Below are 27,467 nucleotides of genomic sequence, written 5' to 3'. Positions count from 1 at the left end.
TGTGTTCTGCTTTTTCCCAGAAAGACTTTGTAGATTGGGGTCAAAACCCACGAGTTTACAAACATTGTTCAATATTAGCAAAAGCCCTTAAATGGTAGTGGAACTGATTGGTTTCCAATCATACGTTCACAACATTATGCATGTGATATTGGGAGAAAATAAGCACCTCCCTGATCTGCATAAACCCCGCCCTGGGCCAACCAGAAATGGGCTACTATTGGGCAAAACTCTACTGTTTGATACAACTTGGAACTGGCTGCTGAAATTGGGATGTTTCAGGGATATGGATCCAATTACTCCCACAATCTTGAATGCTTGCAGTCAAGGGGGCTAAGAGGGGTGGGTTTTATGTCCTCCATATGGCACAGCCATGACCACTTTGTGGTGTGTAGCTTCTGCAGAGGGCCCGCATTGCATATCAGCACGTCCCCATTAGTAATGGGTCCTGGATACTTTATTTGCTTGTGTTCACTGTATGTGTACACAATGGAGTGCACACTGTTAACCCCAGACACCAAATATCCCCCCCCCCTCTTCTTTCCCCAGATGACAAGTGGTAGTGTTGCTTACCACAACACACACTGTAGTGCTGGTGATCTCTACACCAATGGATCACCAGGCTAAGGCATGTTTGACTAGCGTCGGAACAACCTTATTTTATTTACACTTGAACCCCTGCTTATCTGGGATGTCTGTATTTATGACGTTTTAGTTATGAAGTGAGCAGGAGATATGAGCAACCTATTGGCAGTCGTCATAATGTTATCAGCAGCAGGGTGTGTACGCATGAGTGTACGGATCTTGTGGGTGTAAACAACCTGACCACTAATGTTGTTATGTACGTGAGGACTGGACAGTGTGATGTGAGGAGGAGACTAGAGGCAGGCAAGAAGCAACAGATTTAGGGTAGAAGAAGCAGGGTCTCCCAACAGCACACGAAAACCCCTTTCACACATAAGCCAATACCCAGGAATTTGCCAGGGCAGGACAAGTCCAACCAGATCCTACTCATGCCTGAAAGGTTTAGACCAGAGTTGACAGTGTGAAAGTTATGACCCAGGTCATGCCTAAAAGGAGTTCATTGGCGGCCACGGTAGGGCTTGTAGATAATATCTCCAAGCTTCCATTGCTAGATAAAAAACCTGGGACCATGGTCATTGGAAGATCTGGCACCGGTGTGAAGGGTGGCAACTGGGGAATAACCAAGTACCATCACCCATGTGTGATAAGTACGAAAACCCCCGGCTCAACCCATGTTCAGTGTCCAGGGTCTGAGCCATGTTAAAGCCAAAAGGGTAGTGTCACAAGACATGTGAATTGTACCCCCCCCCCTCTCTCTCTCTCTCTCTCTCTCTCTCTCTCTCTATCTATATATATATATATATACATACATACATACATACATACATACATACATACATACACTGCTCAAAAAAATAAAGGGAACACTTAAACAACACAATGTAACTCCAAGTCAATCACACTTCTGTGAAATCAAACTGTCCACTTAGGAAGCAACACTGATTGACAATCAATTTCACATGCTGTTGTGCAAATGGAATAGACAACAGGTGGAAATTATAGGCAATTAGCAAGACACCCCCAATAAAGGAGTTGTTCTGCAGGTGGTGACCACAGACCACTTCTTAGCTCCTATGCTTTCTGGCTGATGTTTTGGGCACTTTTGAAAGCTGGCGGTGCTTTCAGTCTAGTGGTAGCATGAGACGGAGTCTACAACCCACACAAGTGGCTCAGGTAGTGCAGCTCATCCAGGATGGCACATCAATGCGAGATGTGGCAAGAAGGTTTGCTGTGTCTGTCAGCGTACTGTCCAGAGCATGGAGGCGCTACCAGGAGACAGGCCAGTACATCAAGAGACGTGGAGGAGGCCGTAGGAGGGCAACAACCCAGCAGCAGGACCGCTACCTTCGCCTTTGTGCAAGAAGGAACAGGAGGAGCACTGCCAGAGCCCTTCAAAATGACCTCCAGCAAGCCACAAATGTGTATGTGTCTACTCAAACGATCAGAAACATGAGGGTGGTATGAGGGCCCGACGTCCGCAGGTGGGGGTTGTGCTTACAGCCCAACACCGTGCAGGACGTTTGGCATTTGCCAGAGAACACCAAGATCGGCAAATTAGCCACTGGCTCCCTGTGCTCTTCACAGATGAAAGCAGGTTCTCACTGAGCACATGTGACAGACGTGACAGAGTCTGGAGACGCCAAGGAGAACGTTCTGCTAACTTCAACATCCTCCAGCATGACCGGTTTGGCAGTGGGTCAGTAATGGTGTGGGGTGGCATTTCTTTGGGGGGCCACACAGCCCTTCATGTGCTCGCCAGAGGTAGCCTGACTGCCATTAGGTACCGAGATGAGATCCTCAGACCCCTTGTGACACCATATGCTGGTGCGGTTGGCCCTGGGTCCCTCCTAATGCATGACAATGCTAGACCTCATGTGGCTGGAGTGTGTCAGCAGTTCCTGCAAGATGAAGGCATTGATGCTATGGACTGGCCCGCCTGTTCCCCAGACCTGAATCCAACTGAGCACATCTGGGACATCATGTCTCGCTCCATCCACCACAGACTGTCCAGGAGTTGGCGGATGCTTTAGTCCAGGTCTGGGAGGAGATTCCTCAGGAGACCATCCGCCACCTCATCAGGAGCATGCCCAGGCATTGTAGGGAGGTCATACAGGCACGTGGAGGCCACACACACTACTGAGCCTCATTTTGACTTGTTTTAAGGACATTACATCAAAGTTGGATCAGCCTGTAGTGTGTTTTTCCACTTTAATTTTGAGTGTGACTCCAAATCCAGACCTCCATGGGTTAATAAATTTGATTTCCATTGATAATTTTTGTGTGATTTTGTTGTCGGCACATTCAACTATGTAAAACAACAAGTATTTAATAAGAATATTTCATTCATTCAGATCTAGGATGTGTTGTTTTAGTGTTCCCTTTTTTTTTTTGAGCAGTGTATGTGTATATATATATATATATATATATATATATATATTCAGCTGCGATTATACCCATAAAGGAATTGTTGGGTGGCCACAATTACTCAAGCAAATTTTTTTTAACTTTTTCTTTATTTAATAATTGTGCCATTTCTAAATTAGTCAAGCTTGTGAGCAGTTTCTGCTTGGCACCATTCTGCACCGAGTACTAATAACACCTAGGTAATTTTTAATCTGATTCATATGTTAATAACAAATATCATCTTGTTCTAATTTTGATCATTTGTGTAAAATAGATCTTTATTTACTGCAGAGTATTTCACATAGGTTCCTGCTGGGTACATTGGGGCTAATTCAGACCTGATCAGTAGGCTGCGTTTTAGCACAGCGGGTGATCAGGTCTGAACAGCACATGCGTGTGCACCGCAATGCGCAGGCGCGACGGTCCTCAGCGATGGATGGTGCGAAAAATCCTATCACACCAGAGAACGCAAGGAGATTGACAGGAAGAGACCATTTGTGGGTGGCAACTGGGGAGTGTTCGGAAAAACGCAGGAGGGACCCGCTGTTTTGTGGGAGGATTCCTGACGTTAGCTCCGGCCCGATCATCACAGCGGCTGAGTAAGTCCTGGGCTGTGCAGAGACTTCACAAACTGCTGTTTGTGCAGCTCTCCAGCACAAGCGTTCGCACACAGCTAATACCCTCCCCCTGTAGGCGGCGACTACCTTATCGCAGGGATGCAAAAAACGCACTCTAGCAATCAGGCCTGAATTAGCCCCGTTATTGGAATACTGATCACCCATGAATATATGTGTGTGTGTGTGTGTGTATATATATATATATATATATATATATATATAGAGATATATATATATATATATATATATATATAGAGAGATATATATATATATATATGTGTGTGTATAAAACAGTTTCTGGCTGCTCGTTGTATACAGTATTACAAACTCCGTTCTCTATTTTTGTAACCCCAATTGTTTTGGGTGGATATTATTTAGAGGATGCATGTTCTGCTAACAAAGTACAATTGTATACCGTTCTAGGTAACTGTTTATGAATATATTTATTGCGTGTCATCATCTGTGTATTCAATGTTTCCCAAAGTGACATCAAAATAAAAATAGAATGTTAAAATACTTACATAATTAAGTTTTATTTGGAAAACATAGTAAGGTTACGCAGTTGGTTTACAAATAGTATGAACATGTTGTTTACTTGAGGTTTTTACGTTTAAGTTTGTTTTTCCTTAACTGTTTGTGTTATATAGCTTAGCTGCATTGCTACACACTTGTATACAGAGCGATGGCATGCTGTAAAGAGACAGGACGTTTATTTTTATTGTAGTAAATTTTGGTGGCTGCATGAATCCATATACAGTATAACATACAGAGCAAAGATTACGATATATAAAAATCTGTTTTGTGTAGCGCATACTTTTTTTTAAGACATCAAAACGAAAATTAAAATATTTTCAGGAAATTATAATTTTTAATTATTGAGTATACTTGGACGTCTGTTATTGATATCTTGTTTATGTAACTAAATTTGTTCGCATAACTTGCAACATACAGTATGTTTACTATATACTGGGAAGTGCAAAACACTAGGTCACTACTATTGTGCACAAAGTATTGTGACTTTTTGAGGGGCGTGATCATTTTTGTCAAAGCTCATTCATTATTACAGTACACTAAATTCTCAGCCCATTTGGCCTGTATGACCCTTCATGACCACCTTACCAAGCAGAGTGCGATGCATAGACCTTTATATACAGCCCCCACATCCTCCCCACCTTGAGTCATTAACCAGTGCTGTTATTTGGGCGCCTTTCTGGGGGCATTCACGCAAAGCTCTAAAGTATCCCAGCCTGTAAGAATATCTAATGCACAGACCCACTTGACCAGTATACCTAACGCTCAGCTTCACTTGTCGAATATACCTACTGCACAGCCCCACCTGACCGGTATATCTAAAGCACAGCCTTACTTGAATGGTATACCTAATGCACAGCCCTACTGTACTTGAATGGTATACCTAATGCACAGCCCTACTTGACCGGTATACCTAATGCATAGCCCTACTTGAATGGTATACCTAATGCACAGCCCCACTTGAATGGTATACCTAATGCACAGCCCTACTTGAATGGTATACCTAATGCACAGCCCTACTTGAATGGTATACCTAATGCACAGCCCCACTTGAATGGTATACCTAATGCACAGCCCTACTTGAATGGTATACCTAATGCACAGCCCTACTTGAATGGTATACCTAATGCACAGCCCTACTTGAATGGTATACCTAATGCACAGCCTCACTTGAATGGTATACCTAATGCATAGCCCTACTTGAATGGTATACTTAATGCACAGCCCCACTTGAATGGTATACCTAATGCACAGCCCTACTTGAATGGTATACCTAATGCACAGCCCTACTTGAATGGTATACCTAATGCACAGCCCCACTTGAATGGTATACCTAATGCACAGCCCCACTTGAATGGTATACCTAATGCACAGCCCTACTTGAATGGTATACCTAATGCACAGCCCTACTTGACCGGTATACCTAGTGCATAGCCCCACTTGACCGGTATACCTAATGCACAGCCCTACTTGAATGGTATACCTAATGCACAGCCCTACTTGAATGGTATACCTAATGCACAGCCCCACTTGACTGGTATACCTAATGTACAGCCCTACTTGACCGGTATACCTAATGCACAGCCCCACTTGAATGGTATACCGAATGTACAGCCCTACTTGAATGGTATACCGAATGTACAGCCCTACTTGAATGGTATACCTAATGCACAGCCCATTTTGATTGGTATACCTAATGCACGGAACAGTTGATTGTTTTACTTAATGCACTCTATGGCTAGTACACCTAAAGCTTTTACTGTATTATGCAGCCCCTGCATGCCATCCCATTGTGTCATCAATCACTGGTGAAATTTGGTGGCCTTTTATGCATCACAAAGATGGCTTTTGGGTGTCATTACACAGATACAGAAATTGGATGGTCATTAAGAAAAATAAGAGTTTTACACCACATAGTGTTGCGGAAACGTTTAAATATTGCTTCTTTAGTAGAGATTGGCAGAGTTTCTATGAAAAGCTCCCAAGTATCCACATTTTTTTTGTACGAGTCTCTTTTTGAATAGCTGCATCCAAGCAATCCTACATCTTCAGTTTTGAGATCACAATATATTTACAATGACTTCTTAATAGCAACACTAAGCGGTTGTGTTTTTTTCTTCTTTTGTTGCATTTGATTGGGATGTCTTCACTTGAGAATTTACACCTCCCTAAAGGTTATAATGAGTAGCAACAAGTTTGGGCAGTGTATATTCCAGTGAGAGCCCCTATGAACAGGGCATTTGTCAGCTAGGGACAGAATTTGGGGTCAGATGTATTAAGCCTGGAGAAGTGATAAAGTAGTGATAAATGCAGGGTGATAATGCACCAGCCAATCAGCTCCAATATGTAAGTTGACAGTTAGGAGCCGATTGGCTGGTGCATTATCACCTTGCACTTATCACCGCTTTATCACTTCTTCAAGCTTAATACATCTGCCCCACAGTTTACAAAATGCAGTTGCTAAAATTTCTACCAGTAAAAGCTGGGTACACACCTGTACAATCGTCAGGCCATTACTTCAATCCCTGCGATATCTTAAGAATATGTGCGCACCATCGCTTGTTTCATCGAAATAAAACAGGTCGCATCTGCAGATCAGGTTTTATGTGCAGTTTAATATTCATCAGATGCAATGATACAATACCGGACTAAGGGGTCTATTTATGAAGCAGTGAAAAGAGTGGAGAAGTTGCCCACGGCAACCAATCAGCTGCTCTGTATAATTTCTCTAACGTCCTAGTGGATGCTGGGGACTCCGTAAGGACCATGGGGAATAGCGGGCTCCGCAGGAGACTGGGCACTCTAAAGAAAGATTTAATACTATCTGGTGTGCACTGGCTCCTCCCTCTATGCCCCTCCTCCAGACCTCAGTTAGAATCTGTGCCCGGCCGAGCTGGGTGCTCCTAGTGGGCTCTCCTGAGCTTGCTAGATAAGAAAGTATTTTGTTAGGTTTTTGGTTTTCAGAGAGCTTCTGCTGGCAACGGACTCTCTGCTACTCGGGACTGAGGGGAGAGAAGCAAACCTACTCACGGCAGCTAGGTAGCGCTTCTTAGGCTACTGGACACCATTAGCTCCAGAGGGATCGAACACAGGTACCTAACCTTGATCGTCCGTTCCCGGAGCCGCGCCGCCGTCCCCCTCGCAGAGCCAGAAGAACAGAAGCAGCAGAAGCATGAAGACATCGAAATCGGCGGCTGAAGACTTCTGTCTTCACTTAAGGTAGCGCACAGCACTCCAGCTGTGCGCCATTGCTCCCACAGCACACCGCACACTACGGTCACTGTAGGGTGCAGGGCGCAGGGGGGGGGGGCGCCCTGGGCAGCAATTAAATACCTTTTTTGGCAAAAAGAGACATATATACAGTCTGGGCCCCCGCCATTTTTTATACATTTAAGCGGGACAGAAGCCCGCCGCTGAGGGGGCGGGGCCTTCTTCCTCAGCACACCAGCGCCATTTTCTCTTCACAGCTCCGCTGGAAGGACGCTCCCCAGGCTCTCCCCTGCAGTATTCAGGTGCATTAGAGGGTAAAAAAGAGGGGGGGTGGGGCACATAAATTTAGGCGCAGTATATATACATATATTAACAGCAGCTACAGGGTAAACACTAAGGTACTGTGTAATCCCTGGGTTATATAGCGCTGGGGTGTGTGCTGGCATACTCTCTCTCTGTCTCCCCAAAAGCCTTTTGTGGGGTCCTGTCCTCAGTCAGAGCATTCCCTGTGTGTGTGCTGTGTGTCGGTACGCCTGTGTCGACATGTTTGATGAGGAAGGATACGTGGAGGCAGAACAAGTGCAGCTGAGTGTGGTGTCGCCGCCGACGGTGCCGACACCTGATTGGATGGATATGTGGAAGGTGTTAAATGATAATGTAAACTCCTTGCATAACAGGTTGGATAAAACTGTAACCGGGGGACAGGCAGGGTCTCAACCCATGCCTGCTCCTGCAGCGCAGAGGCCCTCAGGGTCCCAAAAGCGCACACTATCCCAGATAGTTGACACAGTTGTCGACACGGAGTCTGACTTCAGTGTCGATGACGATGAGGCAAAGTTGCAGCCTAAAATGACTAAAGCCATCCGCTACATGATTGTAGCTATGAAGGATGTATTACACATTTCTGAGGAAAATCCTGTCCCTGACAAGAGGATTTGTATGTATGGGGATAAAAAGCATGAAGTGACTTTTCCCCCTTCCCATGAATTAAATGAATTATGTGAAAAAGCGTGGGATTCCCCTGACAGGAAGGTGATAGTTTCCAAGAGATTACTCATGGCGTATTTTTCCCCGCCAACGGACAGGTTACGCTGGGAATCCTCCCCTAGGGTAGACAAGGCATTGACACGCTTGTCTAAAAAGGTGGCCCTGCCGTCTCCGGATACGGCCGCCCTAAAGGATCCTGCTGATAGAAAGCAGGAAGCTATCCTGAAGTCAGTTTATACACATTCTGGCACACTGCTGAGGCCAGTAATTGCTTCGGCCTGGATGTGTAGTGCAGTTGCTGCATGGACGTATTCTCTGTCTGAGGAGTTAGATACCCTGGACAGGGACACTGTTCTACTGACCCTGGCATATATCAAGGACGCGGTCCTATATATGCGGGATGCCCAGAGGGACATTTTGCCTGCTGGGCTCTAGAGTTAACGTTATGTCCATTTCTGCCAAAAGGGTCCTGTGGACTCGGCAATGGACAGGGGATACCGACTCTAAAAAAACACATGGAGGTTTTACCTTATAAGGGTGAGGAATTGTTTGGGGACGGTCTCTCGGACCTCATTTCCACAGCTACGGCTGGGAAGTCAAATTTCTTGCCTTATGTCCCTCCACAACCTAAGAAAGCACCGTATTACCAAATGCAGTCCTTTCGTTCTCAGAGGAGCAAGAAGGTCAGAGGTGCGTCCTTTCTTGCCAGAGGTAGGAGTAGAGAAAAAAAGCTGCACCACGCAGCTAGTTCCCAGGAACAAAAGTCTTCCCCCGCTTCCACTAAATCCACCGCATGACGCTGGGGCTCCACAGGCGGAGCCAGGAGCGGTGGGCGCGCGTCTCCGACATTTCAGCCACCAGTGGGTTCGCTCACAGGTGGATCCTTGGGCTATACAAATTGTGTCTCAGGGATACAAGCTGGAATTCGAGGTGATGCCCCCTCACCGTTTCCTGAAATCGGCCTTACCAGCTTCCCCCATGGAAAGGGCGATAGTGGTGGAGGCAATTCACAAACTTTTTCTCCAGAAAGTGGTGGTAGAGGTCCCCCCCCTTCAACGGGGAAGGGGCTACTATTCCACTATGTTTGTGGTACCGAAACCGGACGGTTCGGTCAGACCCATTTTAAATTTAAAATCCCTTAACTTTTATCTGAAGAAATTCAAGTTCAAAATGGAATCGCTCAGAGCAGTCATTGCAAGCCTGGAGGAAGGGGATTTTATGGTGTCGCTGGACATCAAGGATGCTTACTTGCATGTCCCCATTTATCCGCCTCATCAGGAGTACCTCAGGTTTGTGGTACGAGACTGTCATTACCAGTTCCAGACGTTGCCGTTCTGCCTGTCCACGGCACCGAGAGTGTTTACCAAAGTGATGGCGGAGATGATGGTGCTCCTTCGGAAGCAAGGGGTTACAATTATTCCATACTTGGACGATCTCCTCATAAAGGTGAGGTCCAGGGAGCAGTTGCTGTTCAGTGTAGCACACTCTCAAGTAGTGTTGCGTCAGCACGGCTGGATTCTGAACATTCCAAAGTCGCAGCTGATTCCTGCGACGCGTCTGCCCTTCCTGGGCATGATTCTGGACACAGACCAGAAGAAGGTGTTTCTCCCGGAGGAGAAGGCTCAGGAGCTCGTGACTCTGGTCAGAGACCTCCTAATGCCAAAATAGGTGTCCGTGCATCACTGCACACGAGTCCTGGGAAAGATGGTGGCGTCTTACGAAGCCATTCCCTTCGGCAGGTTCCATGCGAGGATCTTTTAGTGGGACCTGCTGGACAAGTGGTCCGGATCGCATCTTCAGATGCATCGGATGATCACCCTGTCCCCCAGGGCCAGGGTGTCTCTTCTGTGGTGGCTACAAGGTGCTCACCTCCTCGAGGGCCGCAGATTCGGCATACAGGACTGGGTCCTGGTGACCACGGATGCAAGCCTCCGAGGGTGGGGGGCAGTCACTCAAGGAAGAAACTTCCAAGGGTTGTGGTCAAGTCAGGAGACTTGTCTGCACATCAATATCCTGGAGCTAAGGGCCATATAAAACGCCCTGAGTCAAGCGGAGCCTCTGCTTCGAAACCAACCAGTGCTGGTTCAGTCAGACAACATCACGGCAGTGGCCCATGTGAACCGCCAGGGCGGCACAAGAAGCAGGGTGGCAATGACAGAAGCCACCAGGATTCTTCGGTGGGCGGAGAATCACGTACTAGCGCTGTCAGCTGTGTTCATTCCGGGAGTGGACAACTGGGAAGCAGACTTCCTCAGCAGACACGACCTCCACCCGGGAGAGTGGGGACTTCATCAGGAAGTCTTCACGCAGATTGCAAATCGATGGGAACTGCCACAGGTGGACATGATGGCGTCCCGTCTCAACAAAAAGCTAAAAAGATATTGCGCCAGGTCAAGGGACCCTCAGGCGATAGCTGTGGACGCACTAATAACACCGTGGGTGTTCCAGTCGGTCTATGTGTTTCCTCCTCTTCCTCTCATACCAAAGGTGCTGAGAATTGTAAGAAGAAGAGGAGTGAGAACAATACTCATTGTTCCGGATTGGCCAAGAAGAACTTGGTACCCGGAATTGCAAGAAATGATCACAGAGGACCCGTGGAACTGTTACAACAAGGGCCCTGTCTGTTCCAAGACTTACCGCGGCTGCGTTTGACGGCATGGCGGTTGAACACCGGATCCTAGCAGAAAAGGGCATTCCTGAAGCAGTTATTCCTACGCTGATAAAGGCTAGGAAGGACGTGACAGCAAAACATTATCACCGTATATGGCGAGAATGTGTTGCTTGGTGTGAGGCCAGGATGGCCCCTACAGAGGGATTCCAACTGGGTCGATTCCTGCACTTCCTACAGTCGGGGGTGACTTTGGGCCTGAAATTAGGGTCCATAAAGGTCCTGATTTCGGCCCTATCCATTTTCTTTCAAAAAGAACCGGCTTCACTGCCTGAGGTTCAGACGTTTGTTAAGGGAGTGTTGCATATTCAGCCTCCTTTTGTGCCACCAGTGGCACCTTGGGATCTTAACGTGGTGTTGAGTTTCCTGAAATCCCACTGGTTCGAGCCACTTAAGACGGTGGAACTAAAGTATCTCACGTGGAAAGTGGTCATGCTGTTGGCCCTAGCCTCAGCTAGGCGTGTGTCAGAATTGGCGGCTTTGTCATGTAAAAGCCCCTATCTGGTTTTCCATATGGACAGGGAAGAATTGCGAACTCGTCCGCAGTTTCTGCCAAAGGTGGTGTCAGCTTTTCATCTGAACCAACCTATTGTGGTGCCTGCGGCTACTCGTGACTTGGAGGATTCCAAGTTGCTTGATGTAGTCAGGGCTTTGAAGATCTATGTTGCTAGGACGGCTGGAGTCAGGAAGACTGACTCGCTGTTTATTCTGTATGCATCCAACAAGCGGGGTGCTCCTGCTTCAAAGCAAACCATTGCTCGCTGGATCTGTAACACGATTCAGCAGGCTCATTCTGCGGCTGGATTGCCGCATCCAAAATCAGTAAAAGCCCATTCCACAAGGAAGGTGGGCTCTTCTTGGGCGGCTGCCCGAGGGGTCTCGGCATTACAGCTTTGCCGAGCTGCTACTTGGTCGGGTTCAAACACATTTGCAAAGTTCTACAAGTTTGAAACCCTGGCAGAGGAGGACCTGGTGTTTGCCCATTCGGTGCTGCAGAGTCATCCGCACTCTCCCGCTCGTTTGGGAGCTTTGGTATAATCCCCATGGTCCTTACGGAGTCCCCAGCATCCACTAGGACGTTAGAGAAAATAAGAATTTACTCACCGGTAATTCTATTTGTCGTAATCCGTAGTGGATGCTGGGCGCCCGTCCCTAGTGCGGACTTTCTGCAATACGTGTATATAGTTATTGCTTGATAAAGGGTTATGTTATGTTGGCATCCATTGGTTGATGCTCTGTTGTTTGTTCATACTGTTAACTGGGTAAGTTTATCACAAGTTATACGGTGTGATTGGTGTGGCTGGTATGAGTCTTACCCTGGATTTCAAAATCCTTTCCTTGTAATGTCAGCTCTTCCGGGCACAGTTTCCTTAACTGAGGTCTGGAGGAGGGGCATAGAGGGAGGAGCCAGTGCACACCAGATAGTATTAAATCTTTCTTTAGAGTGCCCAGTCTCCTGCGGAGCCCGCTATTCCCCATGGTCCTTACGGAGTCCCCAGCATCCACTACGGACTACGAGAAATAGAATTACCGGTGAGTAAATTCTTCTTTTATAGTATGCAAATTATAAATGTTACATCAGTGCTGATTGGTCGCCATGGGCAACTTTTCCACTGACTTCTCCACACTTTTCACTGCTTCATGAATAGACTCCTTAAAGTGCAGCATGTACGCATTACTGACCGCTCTTCCGAAGCTCTTGCAGTAGCAGCCTGAAATCTGTAGTGTGCGTACGGTGGTACAATCTTTTCTTCCGATATTTTAGAAAGATGAGCGTCGAAGGTCGCAAGCTAGATTGTATAGGTGTGTGATCGGTTATTCCAAACATACAGTAAGTGAAATTAAAAGTAAATCACAAAGTGTGATTGTATAGGTGTGGAAAGTGCGATTGTACAGGTGTGTATCCAGCGTTTTGATTGTGATTATTCTCTGTATTTAGTCAATAGTGAAAATAAGTTCATCAGAGGACTAAAGTGAATAACTAATTGGTATGCAGTCAGCTTGTCGACGGAGACCGTTTCGACAGTCATAATGTCACGTTGACATTGTCTTTAGGGATAGACTTATCTTAAAACCACTGTGTCGACATCCCAGTGGTGCAAGTGGGCGGGTACGGGTGGGTACGGCGTACCCGTAAGAATTTAGCCGTGGGTACGCCGTACCCACACCGACGGGCCGCCGCTCCTCGCACCGCCGCTGATGTGAGGGAAGGAGAGCGCAGCCTGTGCCTCTCCTTCCCCTCAGTCTCCAGCGGGTGTCATAGTTTAATTCAGCGCCGATCCGTGAGCCAATCAGAGCTCGCCGTGCGAGCTCTGATTGGCTCACGGATCGGCGCTGAATTAAACTGTGAGACACCCGCCGGAGACTGAGGGGAAGGAGAGGCACAGGCTGCGCTCTCCTTCCCTCACACAGCGGCCAGCGGCAGCGGTGAGCAGGGAAGGGGGGAGGGGGAGCATGTTATACCTGGCACTGGGGGATATCTGGCACTGGGGGGGCATTTCTATCTGGCACTGGGGGATATCTGGCACTGGGGGGGCATATATACCTGGCACTGGGGGATATCTGGCACTGGGGGGCATATATACCTGGCACTGGGGGATATCTGGCACAGGGGGGCATGTATACCTGGCACTGGGGGATATCTGGCACAGGGGGGCATGTATACCTGGCACTGGGGGATATCTATACCTGGCACTGGGGGATATCTGGCACTGGGGGGGCATGTATACCTGGTACTGGGGGATATCTGGCACTGGGGGCATATCTGGCACTGTAGGGGCATTTCTGTATCTGGCACGGGGGGGCAATGTATATCTGACACAGTGGGAGCATTTGTGTATCTGGCACTGTGGGGCAATGTGTATCTGGCACTGTGGGGCAATGTATATCTGGCACTGTGGGGCAACGTGTATCTGACACTGCGAGGCAATGTATATCTGGCACTCTGGGGGCATTTCTGTATCTGGCACTGTGGGGCAATGTGTATCTGGCACTGTTAGTCAATGTGTATCTGGCACTGTTAGTCAATGTGTATCTGGCACTGTGGGGCAATGTATATCTGGCACTGTGGGGCAACGTGTATCTGGCACTATTGGGGTCATACGTGTATCTGCCCCTCCCCCATATGTGTATCACGCCCCCATTTTCATTGGCCACGCCCCATGTGGCATTTGGCCACACCCATTTTTTTGCGCGCGCACCTTCGGCGCGCGCACACAGTACCCGTAAGACATTTTTTCTACTTGCACCACTGCGACATCCTAACATGTTTACTGTTGACATAATGCCAATGTTGACATTTTCATAATGACATTGTTAATATCAAACTAATAGACCGAATCCAACTGGCAAATATTCACTTTTATTGGTATCTGTAGATGACTGGGAATGACCATATCTGCAGCAGAATAAATGAAAAGAACGGCTAATAAAAATAATGCGTACACTTTCTGTTATCTTCACAACCCATATTCACCACTCTTTTTGTCTTCTGTACTCTGAGGGGTAAATTTACGAAGATGGGAGTTTTTTCTTTTTAAACTGGTGATATTGCTTATAGCAACGAATCAGATTCTACTTAACATTTATCTAGCCGCCTCTAGAAGATAATAGATAGAATATGATTGATTGCTATGGGTAACATCACCAGTTCTAAAAAAAAACTCCCACCTTAGTAAATATACCCCTGGGTGTCTTGACTGTCAAAGCTGGTGCGACCATGATAAGTCTTAAGGTGGGTACACACTGGCCGACATATTGGCCGTTCTATTGAACAGCCAATATATCGCGGGTCCGTCAGCCAATGTGTACGGGCGACATGTCTGTGAACTCCGTCGTTCACAGACATATCGCGTCGTCCCCACAGCACAGCCGACGGCCAGTATATCTTCCGATATATTGGCGCATCGCTGTGTGTGTACGGGCGACCAGCCGGCTGCCCGTACACATGCTGCGGCGGCCGGCGGTGATTGACAGCTGAACTGGGTGGGCGTGTGTACACGCCTGCCCAGCTCATGACGTCCGTCCCCGATGGATCGGGCAGTGTGTATGCACAGCACACTGCCCGATCCGGCCATAGAAATATCTGCCGATCAATTGATCGGCAGATATATCTATCAGTGTGTACCCACCTTTAGAGTAGGCAGCTTCTTACAGTAGGGGTAGAGGTATTTGTGGTGGGGGACAGTGCCGGTTTTGGCACACTAAGAGTTACGGCCGCCAAATAATGAGCCTGGACCCCTCATCTGCAGTTTTTCAGTCGCTCACATGAATTATTGAAGTCTTCTCTGTTTCTCATTGCGATCTAAACATGTGGCATGAATTTTCTCCGCTCATTATGAATGCCGAGAGTAGGGAAAGACAAATATTTACACTACATTCATGTTTTACAGTAAAAACACTGTTCTGCTTGTTTATACTGTTTCACTGTTATAATTTTTATGGTCTGTTTGAAAACTGTTGTAAACCTGGGTCTAAATCGTAAAAGGAGATTTCTTACATTCCCTATATGAAGAAAAGATATACAGTGTGGAGTTATTATAGTATCAGTCCTCAGTCAGTGAGACTCAATTCACGGATCTAGCTGAACATACCCCATAGCGATTCATTTAGATTTATTTTGATTATACAAATGAAGAACTTAACATTTTAAATTAATTAAAGTTATTTTATTAAACTGATGGTCACACAGCGAGTTTAGATTGGATTGTCAGCCGGGAATTTTAGTTGACTTTAAAAAAAATTATTAATAAGTGCACTTTGGGGGGAAAAAAAAGAGAGTGTTTCATGTGCAATTAAGCGCTTAATAGTTTTAATTATTTTTAGTTTATGGTGCAACATTCTATATATGATACTGTACAGACTGGTAAAAATATTGCGTATCTGCACGTGTTCTGTTCATACTGTAATGTAGTAAGCTAGGGGGCTGAGGGAGAACTAGGTATATATAGTGTAGTGTACTGTATCGTTGCAGCTGACTCGTGCTGTTCCCTGGGAGATCAGTGTAGCTTTTGTCACTAATTGCGGCTTATTTGAAATGTTTATGTACAGGCGTTCTCCATCCTCATAATCAAAATTCATAGTAGCATGGTAACGGACGGGACTTGGGGTTGACCATGAAGAAGCTCAGGGGCCAAAATTCAACAAATATAACATCATGTATCTATTCCTTTTTTGAAATTGCCCTAAACTTTCTATGTACGGGAATGAAAACACCCCAAACTCCAGATAATAAAAAAAAAAAAAATCACGCTGATGAGCGTAAACCATGCAGCTAAAGCTGTGATCCCGGCAAGATGGAAATATTATTATATGTCCACGGAAGTTATTAAATCGGCCTCTTTAGACTGCAATGCTGAATTTATCTCAGTATGGCTCTGTTGATGGCAAGCAGGTATAAATCCTTTACAAACGCTTGTAGAACTTGAAAGAACTACATCATTTCTTTAGTTTGAACAATTTATGTATTTGGGAATATTAAGTAGGCACACGCGGATTCTGAAGGTGATTTGTAATATGGCCCCCTTCCTTTTGCCACCCTTTTTCTTCCTCTCCCCCATTTGTGTTTTGTCCTCACCTTAGTACTTTGATCACGGTATCCGGTCCTTATGTCGACACTCATTAGGTCGACCACTATTGGTCGACATGCATTAGGTCGACATGGCAAAGGTCAACATGAGTTTTTCAAATTTTTGTTTTTTATTTTTTACTTTTCATACTTGACGATCCACGTGGACTGCGATTGGGAATAGTAAACTTTGCCGAAGCATCATGAGTGAAGTGAGCCATGCGAGGGGACACGGTGCACTAATTGGGGTTCCTGGTCACTTTACGAAGAAAACGACACACAAAAAATCTAATAAACTCATGTTGACCTTTTTCCATGTCGACCTAATGACTGTGTTGACCTATTTCAGGTGTCGACCTAGTCACTGTCGACCAATAGTGGTCGACGTAATGACTGTCGACCTGGTTACTATTGACCCTATGATCCACACCCATTGATTACATACTTATTAGAATGATTTGACTAATGCGTGATTATTTCCATCTTAACATAAATAGAATCCAGACCGCCGGCTTTTCATACTGAATCCCTGATCTGACCATACAGAACTATGGTACGCCGTATTCAATCCACATGCCTATCTATCTGTCTGTCTGTCTGTCTGCCTATCATATCTACAGTATCTATCTATCTAAAATTATCTATCTAAGAATATCTATCTAATCTATCTGTCTGTCTATCTATCTATCTATCTATCTATCTATCTATCTATCTATCTATCTATCTATCTATCTATCTATCTATCTAATCCCCTTAGTAAAGACTTTGTAGATTTAAATCTCCAGCTCTTTCTGACATAAAGTGCTTTTGAATGTATTGAATACAGTTATCTTAATCTAAGATCCTGTTCCCTTCTTAGCAGTGCATAGCTAATAATAATAATTTGTGTAGGCACAGGTGGACTGTTAAGTGTTTTGCTGTATTTTCATAGCGTCACAGGGATATATTGATCTGTGTGAGTTGGCAGGGGGTCTCCAGAAGTGTACCAATCATCCCCAATCTACAGACTGAATAATGTATACACAGCTGTACATTTATGGATCTGATACTACAGCTGGCGTACAGCATTTGGTTTTGCTCCAGGCACATCAGAGTGCAGCCTGCTTCCCGATATTTGATAATTGAGAGCGGATCGGCAGGAAATGAAGGCTACATAGGAAAGATTTGATCTGTGCTTGATTCTGACAGAAGAGTTGCTCAGTGGTTAAGTGCACGCATTGAATAGGGTATTAAGAGACTTGCTGGAGAGAGTGAATAGACCTCTATTTTAAGCTTTGTCCGGGGTTTCAAAAACTAGTTTAGATTGAGTTATAGAAGGAACATCTCCTCGGGAAGTCTTGTGCACATTGCCCTGCAAAATTGTGTTATAAAATATAAATGTATATTTATATGGGGTTATTTATCAAGCCTTCCATGCCAGGGCAGCTGCTCCGATAAGATGTCCCCCAAACCCTAACAGTTTTCGCACTAATAGTAACGGCAAAAGTTTGCACTAGCGTTTTGTGTCCCAGCAGTGTTGTTGCGCATATACACAGGGAGGATTTGAGGAGACGGACCTCCAAATGGTTTACTTTTTACACTCTGCGGCTTCTTCCCATTGTATGGTGCAGGCTGACGCAAGCAGAGTTGTTATATACACAGTCAAGCCCCAAATACATACAACTTTTAGCGCTTGATAAATAACACAACAGCAACAATCCCTTATATTGTGTGGGATCTGCGGCCTGCTCCATTACGCAAGAGATATCTGAGATTGGAGGGCTGATAAATAGCCTCTTTATTTAGTTATATGGTAATCCCTTCCGCATATGTACTGGGACATTGATAAATTGTCCTCATAGTACTTACTCCTTTTCAAGCTGGCTTTATGGTGCTATGGAGTCGGGATTATTATTTTTTTTGTCTCGTTGACCATCATACCTGACCAAATTTTGGTCCAGGTGGCTTCGAATCCATTAGGTATGGTGGAAAGTGCTCGCGAACAATAAATGACCATAGCTGTATGTGTTCACAATCAACAGGTCTCATGTCTTCTCTTGAATTTTCATTGCCTAGCATAAAGATGTGTGGGTGCCCATGGTTGAACAATCATATAAGTACCCCATGTCTAAAAAACAGATTGTGTGGACAACTTTAGATGTACGCTGGTAAACTGCATAGATGAGTGTGTGTGTGGCCTTGTAATACATGGTCTATGTAGAAGGTTAGTCTTTGATTTGTGTTCTTATTAAGTGATGGCTTGGCAGTTTGACTAGGGTTAATATGCGTGAAATCTACCCTATTGCCCAATCAAGGGCTGCTGTCAACTCCCCTCCCCAATCTCCCCCAAAAAGTCGTGCTGTCCACCCATGTTATAATATGTATTATAACTTTTGAAGGTATCCTTTCACTTTAATCTCAAGACACTGTTAACCAGAAAGAACCTTTACATGAAGCCAGCAGAGAAGTCCCACCGAATTGTTCTCTGCCGATCTACTTCCTTTGAGCTACAGACTGTACAGTATTTTGGCCATCTAAACAATACCCTGAACAGCGCTGCTGCTTGATTTATAGAATCTTTCACCATGTTATTTGCTAGACCTTATTAGCTGAGGAAATTTCATTATTTTCTCTACATGCATATTGCATTCTTTATATCCTTTAATAACTTGTCCAGAGGAGTAAAGTAAAATGAGAGCGTTTTAAATGCTGCAGCTTTCCACAATTATCTTGTGTGTAAAGCAAGCGTATAATAAATTCTATTAATGAAGAAGGTGAGTCGGGTTTATGGTAAATACACCGCTAAGTGTTTACTGTACGTTTAATGTTTTACACGACTCCTTTTATAATTCTGCTTATCTGTTCATTCTAATTCCCTAACGGCACAATAAAATAAGTCCCTAAAGAGAATAATTACTGTTTTGCTCCTTAACCAAGGTTCCGTTTTTTGTTTTTTTTTTCCTTGCAAGGAGCAATCCAAGATGCTTTTTAAAGACTAAAAAAAAAAATGCAAATAAGCTTCCTTGTAAATACATTAATTACCCATCTAGCCACATATTGCCATGTTTGTATTGTTTGCAAAGTCTGTTTACAGCGGTGTTGAAATTAACATTACTGTTGCTTTAGAAAGCCTGCCGTCGTTGGGTTGTGCTCTGGAACCAATTAGGGGGAACTCTGTGTCTGTGGGGACTCGGGGGGGAAAGCGCACAGCCTTGCAAATGTCAAATAATAATAATGTTTGACTGGACTATATGGATATTGTTTTGCAATTATGCTATTGGCCCTGCATTAGCTACTGAGCAAGTTTCCATGGTCTGCTTTACAAAATCACCGGGCACAAAAGGACCAGCTAATGGTTTAATATGCAGAGCGGTAACCTTTCATGAGAGGAGAGCAAAGAGAAAGTCAAGCGTGTACTCTCATAGAAGGACCATTTATTGATGCTCTCTAGTTTCTAGTCTTTAAAAGGGCAATAGCACTCAAATTGCAAATGGCTTTAAAGAAACAAGCTAGCGCCTATACAAAAGTCTTGGTAGGATAATTAGAAAAGTGGTAGCACAAAAATGACGTTACGGTCGCATGCAGTAACCTTCACCAGTATGAGACAGATGTATGAAACGCACCTAAGTTTTATTCCTAAATTTTATAAGCAGAAGTCCAGTAGCGGCTTCAGAGGTGTTCAAACCGGGGAGCCACATGAACTGCCAGTGAGTCCTGTCTGGTGGTGATTGGCGGCATGTTGGTGTGGAAGGGGGGGTGGGTTGGTGTTGCTTCCCTATTTGTATTTTGGAGTGCACTGCAGCCCCACCTCTGGAACCGCCACTGCACAGAACTTAGATTCAGGTTTGTCTATACTGTGCCACACAGGTGGGACTGGGATTGTGCTTGCCATATACCTGTCTAACGGCCAAATGGTTTTATTGCTCCTGACTAGAAAAAAAGGAAAATAAAAATATTGGGGTAAAAAGGGAAGACTTTCTATACTTAGCACCAGCGGTGTAACAGGGTGCCAGTGCGGACCGGTGCCGACACCACACCCTGAGCGCATGCCGTCATGATGTTGCGCAAAGGGGGCGCATTGGTGTAGCACTGTCTGCCTGGAACATCTAAAGTACACATCCGTTCAAAATTGTGGTGCTGGGACTGCCTGTAGCAAATTATGACGCTCTGCAATAGTTTGTCCATATGAATCAAATTTTGCCTGAGAAAACTTTGGGTTATTTAGAAGAAAACATGTGTGCGTCAAACCAGAATTGTTTTTGAAGAGAAAACTGAGAGTTCAGAGAACTGTCTTTCTTAAACATGTCACATGGACAAAAGGTAAAAGTAACTGATTGAAAACAATTATTTTAAAATTCCCTGAAAGAAAAGGTCATGAAATGAAGGTTCCTAAAGAGACAGTTGTCAGTGTTGTAAGCCAACAGGCATGTAGCTGGCGTGTGTGGTATGGAAGGTCGACCACACGTAGGTCGACAGTGTCTAGGTCAACCACTATTAGTCAACAGGGATTCTAGGTCAACAGGGTTTCTAGGTCGACATGGTCTAGGTCGACAGGTCAAAAGGTCGACATTATTTATTTATTTTTTTGGTGTCTTTTTCTCCGTACAGTGATTGGGAACCACAATTAGTGCACCGTGTCTCCTCGCCATGCTTCGGACAGGTTACTTTTCCCAATCGTAGTCCATGTGGATCGTTAAGTATGAAAAAGTAAAAAAATAAAAAAAAAAATGTGAAAAATTCATGTCAACCTTTTGACCTGTTGACCTAGAACATGTCGACCTACAGACCCTGTCGACCTAGTTACTGTCGACCAATAGTGGGGGACCTAGACATTGTCGACCTAAGTGTTGTTCACCTAGAGCCGGATACCATAGCTGGCAATAACGGATAAGCGCCATAGGGAATGGTAAACAGTGACTATTACTAAAACACTCATTCTGGCTATGCAATTAACTTGTGCAGGGGTGTCTTATAAGAGGAGGAGGCTCGTGTGCAGTCTCCTACTGGGCCCCCTCCTCTGTAGCCAGCAGCCCACCCCTAGACCCCGGGGGGGCCCGTGTGCATCACACACACTGCACCCATTATAAATATGCCAGTGACCTCGTAAAGTAATGGTGAATGTGTGTAAAGAGATGTTGGAACTTATGAAGATGTTGCAGCTTATGAAAAAGGAAGAGACTCTTTGGGGTATATGCAATTGCGGGCGAATTGCGGCAATTTTTCGCCCGTTTTTTAATTCGACACAATTCGACCGTCGAATTCCGGCAGGTGGGTGCCGGAATTCGACATATTCAATAAAAAACGGATTCGACAGTCCCGCTGTCGAAAAACGTCCGATTTGACGGATTTTGATCCGATTTTTAAAAATGGTCAAAAAACAGTAAAAATCCCGAAAAAAAATTGCGTGGGGTCCCCCCTCCTAAGCATAACCAGCCTCGGGCTCTTTGAGCCGGTCCTGGTTGCCAAAATACGGGGGGAAAAATGACAGAGGATCTCCCGTATTTTAACAACCAGCACCGGGCTCTGCGCCTGGTCCTGGTGCAAAAAATACGGGGGACAAAAAGAGTAGGGGTCCCCCGTATTTTTTGTACCAGCACCGGGCTCCACTAGCTGGACAGATAATGCCACAGCCGGGGGTCACTTTTATACAGCGCCCTGCGGCTGTGGCATTAAATACCCAACTAGTCACCCCTGGCCGGGGTACCCTGGAGGAGTGGGGACCCCTTCAATCAAGGGGTCCCCCCCCAGCCACCCGAGGGCCAGGGGTGAAGCCCGAGGCTGTCCCCCCCCCCCCCCCCCATCCAAGGGCTGCGGATGGGGGGCTGATAGCCTTGAGTAAAATGTAAGAATATTTTTTTTTGCAGAAGAACTACAAGTCCCAGCAAGCCTCCCCCGCAAGCCGGTACTTGGAGAACCACAAGTACCAGCATGCGGGGGGGAAACGGGCCCGCTGGTACCTGTAGTTCTACTGCAAAAAAAATACCCAAATAAAAACAGGACACAGACACCGTGAAAATACAACTTTATTTCACACATGCCGGCACATACATACTTACCTATGTTGACACGCCGACTCTGGCCTCGTCTCCAATGTCGACGTCCGGGGTACCTGAAAATAAAATTATACTCACCTGATCCAGTGTCCTGGTCTTTTATTATAATCCACGTACTTGGCAAAAAAACAAACCGCATTAACCCGAACCAGATGGACTGAAAGGGGTCCCATGTTTACACGTGGGACCCCTTTCTCCGAATGCAGAGACCCCCTTAGGCTTATTGCCTGGACAGGGGGCATGACCATGGGAGTAGTCAAAACCTCAATATGGTTGCAGTCATTTTGTTTACAGTTCTAATGAAGATCCCCTCAATAGGGTTGCAGTCATTTTGTTTACAGTTCTAATGAAGATCCCCCTCATGCTCTTTTACATGCCAGCCCAGACTTTCCTCATTCTCCTATATAAGTCTCCGGGCCTGCTCATGCTCATATATTGCAGCCCCTAGCTCCCTCATGCCCCTTTTATATGCCTAAGAGCACCTTGTTGCCCATTATATGCCAGACTACCGTCATGTCTGCCCAGAGCACAATTATGCACTTATTTCTGGCCAGAAATCCCACATGCACTTATGTCTGCCTAGAGCCCCCTCTTATATCCCTTTCACACTGAACTGAGAAACCGGGTCACTGCCAGGGCAAGCTGACACGACTCAGGTCCTGGCTCGTTGTGAAAGTGTAAAACCAGGTTGTGCATACCAGGTATGTCCCGGGTTCGCCACCCGGACTATTCCCAAGTTCGACATGCGTTGGCTGCAGTGTGAAGTGCCTAAAAGGCTACTGATTGACAGGTGCGGGAGCGTTTGGAGATGACATCATGTCTTGGGATTTCCTAAACACTGCCCATGTGGCATTAGCAAGAGGCAAGCGTAGAAATCCCATTGAGCTGCACAACAGGGTGTTACGGCCCGCAAGTTTGACATGCCTGCTGTAAAGCATAATGAATGAAAACTTGTTGTAATGCTTACTGAGCCTCTCCAAGAATGTGTTGAAGAAAAGTAGGGGTACATTCACTTCCTGCAGACTTGCACAGTGTAGGCAAAATAAAGAGATGATAAAATAAGTGTAGAGACAAAAAGTGTCCCTCAGTTTTTACCAATTATCAAGAAAAATCTCTAAGAGATTAAAAACAAAGGTTGAAACAGTCAGTAAGGAAAAAAAGGACGTCTGCCAAATATTTAGATGGACACAACCTAGCTGAAGCACAGGCTCGTGATAACAACTTCAAAGATCTGATTTTGGCAATCTTATGCTGCTTTCACATCGCAAAACCTGCTTTTGAAACGGTTCTTTAAACGGTTCTTAAAACGGGTCTGAGCAGTTAAACCCCTTTCACATCGCATGTTGTAACCAGTATATTACCATTTCATTACCGTTTTGGTACCTTTCACACTGAACCCGTTTCACCCATACAAAACAGTGGTTGTCATTATAAATGGACTTTTCTGGCCCACACATATGACGTTTTTACACAATAAAGGAGGGGGAGGAGGTGGGGAGTGCTTTGATCAGTGCAGCAATCATGGCAGACAGAGCACATGTCTCCAGCGACTTTGTCATTGTTTCTGCTGTACTACTTCTGGATTCTGCTTATGAGAGTACTAGGTGATTCATCGCGCCCTACGGGCGCTCTTCACACCGTCGTAAGGGGCTACGCCCCTGTCGGCTGAGGGATGGTGGAGGGGGCAGGAGGTGTTGGTTCACAGGTAGCATGGCCATGTACAGACACAATGGACCATGGTAGCAGCAGGGGTTTTGCACATAATTTAGAGTGATAGGAGAGTAGGCTATATATGAAATGGGTGAAAGGTGAAAGTGTACTATAAGGGCTTATACACACACTTCAAATAGGTTTGTAGAGTAGGGTGTGATGAAAGTGTGGACAGTATTAGTGTTGTTTATGATTATAGAGTGTGTTGCTGTTTTGTAGAATGTAATATGTACATTGTGTGTGTTTTGGGTGTGAAAGCGTGTGGTTGCAGAGTGGAGGGAGTAGTAAGGTATATACTATGGAATGGTATCAATTATTTTGTTTGAGGGGGGTGATGGGTATTTGAGGTGTAATGTCTGTTGGAGGTGCACATGCTGTGTGTAGGGATGGGGGAAAGGTATGTGAATGTGGAAGGTTGTGTTAATGTGTAGGGGGTAGTGTTGTGGGGTGTATGTGTGGGAGGTGTGTGTAAGGTATGGTGTTGTGGGTGAATGGTCTATGGACATATGAGGTGCGTTGGTTGTTGGTAAGGTGGTTGGGGTGGCATGGGGTTGCATGGGAAATAAGCACGTTTGGATTGTATGCACTGTAAGAGATGGAAGGGGTGGGGGGGGCGGGCTAGCGGCTGTGTGTGGCGCCGTCGGCGCGGCAGCACTGTAAGAGATGGAAGGGGGGGGCGGACTGGCTAGCGGCTGTGTGTGGCGCCGAGATGGAAGGGGGGGGGCGCGGACTGGCTAGCGGCTGTGTGTGGCGCCATCGGCGCGGCAGCACTGTAAGAGATGGAAGGGAGGGGGGCGGGCGGGCTAGCGGCGGACTGGCTAGCGGCTGTGTGTGGCGCCGTCGGCGCGGCAGCACTGTAAGAGATGGAAGGGGGGGGTGGGCGGGCTAGCGGCGAACTGGCTACGGCTGTGTGTGGCGCCGTCGGCGCGGCAGCACTGTAAGAGATGGAAGGGGGGCGGGCGGGCTAGCGGGGCACTGGCTAGCGGCTGTGTGTGTCGCCGTCGGCGCGGCAGCACTGTAAGAGATGGAAGGTGGGGGGGGGCGGAGGGTAAGGTGGTTGCAGTAGGTGGTGGTGGGTGTTTGCAGGGGAGGGGTGTGTGGGTCTCCTTGCTTACCTGGCAGTGTGGTGTGTCTAGTGGTCCGTTCTGCTGTGTTGAGACTGGGACAGGGCAGGGTCTGTGACTCCACCCAGGTGTGATGACACTGGCAGGGCAGGCTCGGTGACTCCACCCAGCGTTAGAAATGCAGACACAGAGTTACAGGGCTAATATATAGGAGATATTTGCTATTCTCTCATTATGTAGCTTGGTTATCGAGTGTTTTAGGAGGAGTAGTAGAAGACTGCAGTGTTTGTCTGAGTATGGGAGGAGTATGCGCAGAGGCGGAACTACCGGCAGGGCAAGCAGTGCGTTGCACTGGGGCCCGCCTCTGTCCAGGGGCCCAAGCATGTAATGAGTCAAACTGACTCATTACATGCCGCTGTGCGCTGCGGGCAACCGCTGCCCGCAGCCCACAGCCACCCACAGAGGAGAAGAGCAGCGGCACGGACGGGGGAAGGAGGAGGACGGAGGTGAAGGAGGGAGCCGCAGCAGCGCTTTGTTACTGGTGGAGGCGCTGCTGCCCCTCTGCTTCACTATAGGCTGTCTTCCGAGAACAGCCTATAGTGAAGCAGTGGGGCAGCAGCAGCAGCGCCTCCACCAATAACACAGCGCTGCTGCGGCTCCCTCCTCCACCTCGTCTACTGCCCGGGAATCGTCAAGCTGCACGAGGAGCCTGAGCCAGCGGAGAGGGTAAGTATGATTCTACTTTCTTTCTTTCTCTTTATTTCTTTCTTTCTGTCTCTCTTTCTTTCTTTCTTTCTTTCTTTCTTTCTTTCTTTCTTTCTTTCTTTCTTTCTTTCTTTCTTTCTTTATTTGTTGGGACTGCCTGCCGCTATGTGTAAAAATGGGGGACTGCCTACCGCAATGTGTAAAAAGGGTGGACTGCCTGCCGCTATGTGTAAAAATGGGGGACTGCTTGCCGCAATGTGTAAAAAGGGGGGACTGCCTGCCGCAATGTGTAAAAATGGGGAATCTGCCTGCCGCAATGTGTAAAAATGGGGAATCTGCTTGCCGCTATGTGTAAAAAGGGAGAATCTGCCTGCCGTAATGTGTAAAAACGGGGGACTGCCTGCCGCAACGTGTAAAAAGGGGGAATCTGCCTGCCGTAATGTGTAACAAGGGCACGCTGTCTGCCGTAATGTGTAAACAAGGGCACGCTGTCTGCCACTATGTGTAAAAAGTGTACGTTGTCTGCCGTTATGTGTAAAAAGTGTACGCTGTCTGCCGTAATGTGTAAAAAGGGGACGCTGTCTGCCGTAATGTGTAAAAAGGGGGACGCTGTCTGCCGTTGTGTAAAAAGTGTACGCTGTCTGCCGCTATGTTTAACAAGGGCACGCTGTCTGCCGTTATGTGTAAAAAGTGTACGCTGTCTGCCGTAATGTGTAAAAAGTGCACGCTGTCTGCCGCTATGTGTAACAAGGGCACGCTGTCTGCCGTTATGTGTAAAAAGGGGACGCTGTCTGCCGTAATGTATAAAAAGGGGGACGCTGTCTGCCGTAATGTGTAAAAAGGGGAAGCTGTCTGCCGTAATGTGTAAAAAGAGGAATCTGTTCGCTGTAAGGTGTAAAAGGGTGTAGTGGTGCTACTATGCGTATAACCTTGTGTAGTGGTGCTACTATGCGGCGTAATTTGAAGAATGGAGACTACTGTGCACCGTTCTAGGAATTGGTATTATTTTGTGGCTACACCCCTTCCCCGCGAAGCCACGCCACTATGTATTTTTGCGCGCGCCTACGGCGCGCACTGCCCCTGTATTGCATGCAGGGGTGGGGCTCCGATGCCATTTCTTGCACACAATGCTAAAATGTCTAGTTACGGCACTGTTGCTAGGTATCCATTTCTCTGGCCCTGAGCAGGTCCCCCTCACCAGATCCTCTCAAGGGGTGAGGGGGTGAACTTGGATGGGATGGGGGGGGGGGGGGGGCCAAAGCATTTTGTCGCACCTGGGCCCACCGCTTGCTAGTTCCGCCACTGAGTATGCGCAATGTCGTGCGAGAGAGAGCCCTTTTAAGGCGACAGTACCTGCGCAGGAGGAGGTCTTTCATATCTGCTTCCATGAAC

At 46.5% G+C, this 27,467-nt stretch overlaps 1 protein-coding gene across 9 annotated transcripts in view; it reads left to right on the top strand.

Moving 5' to 3' along the window:
* The window catches only part of WWOX (WW domain containing oxidoreductase), a 1,758,901-nt gene that overhangs the window by 138,433 nt on the left and 1,593,001 nt on the right, over positions 1–27,467 (top strand). The gene's annotated exons all lie outside the window — the stretch shown is intronic.

Source organism: Pseudophryne corroboree, chromosome 11, assembly GCF_028390025.1.
Source record: "Pseudophryne corroboree isolate aPseCor3 chromosome 11, aPseCor3.hap2, whole genome shotgun sequence".
Lineage (NCBI taxonomy): Eukaryota > Metazoa > Chordata > Amphibia > Anura > Myobatrachidae > Pseudophryne > Pseudophryne corroboree.
Note: the sequence above shows the minus strand (reverse complement) of the source record. Positions and strands in the feature narration are given on the sequence as shown.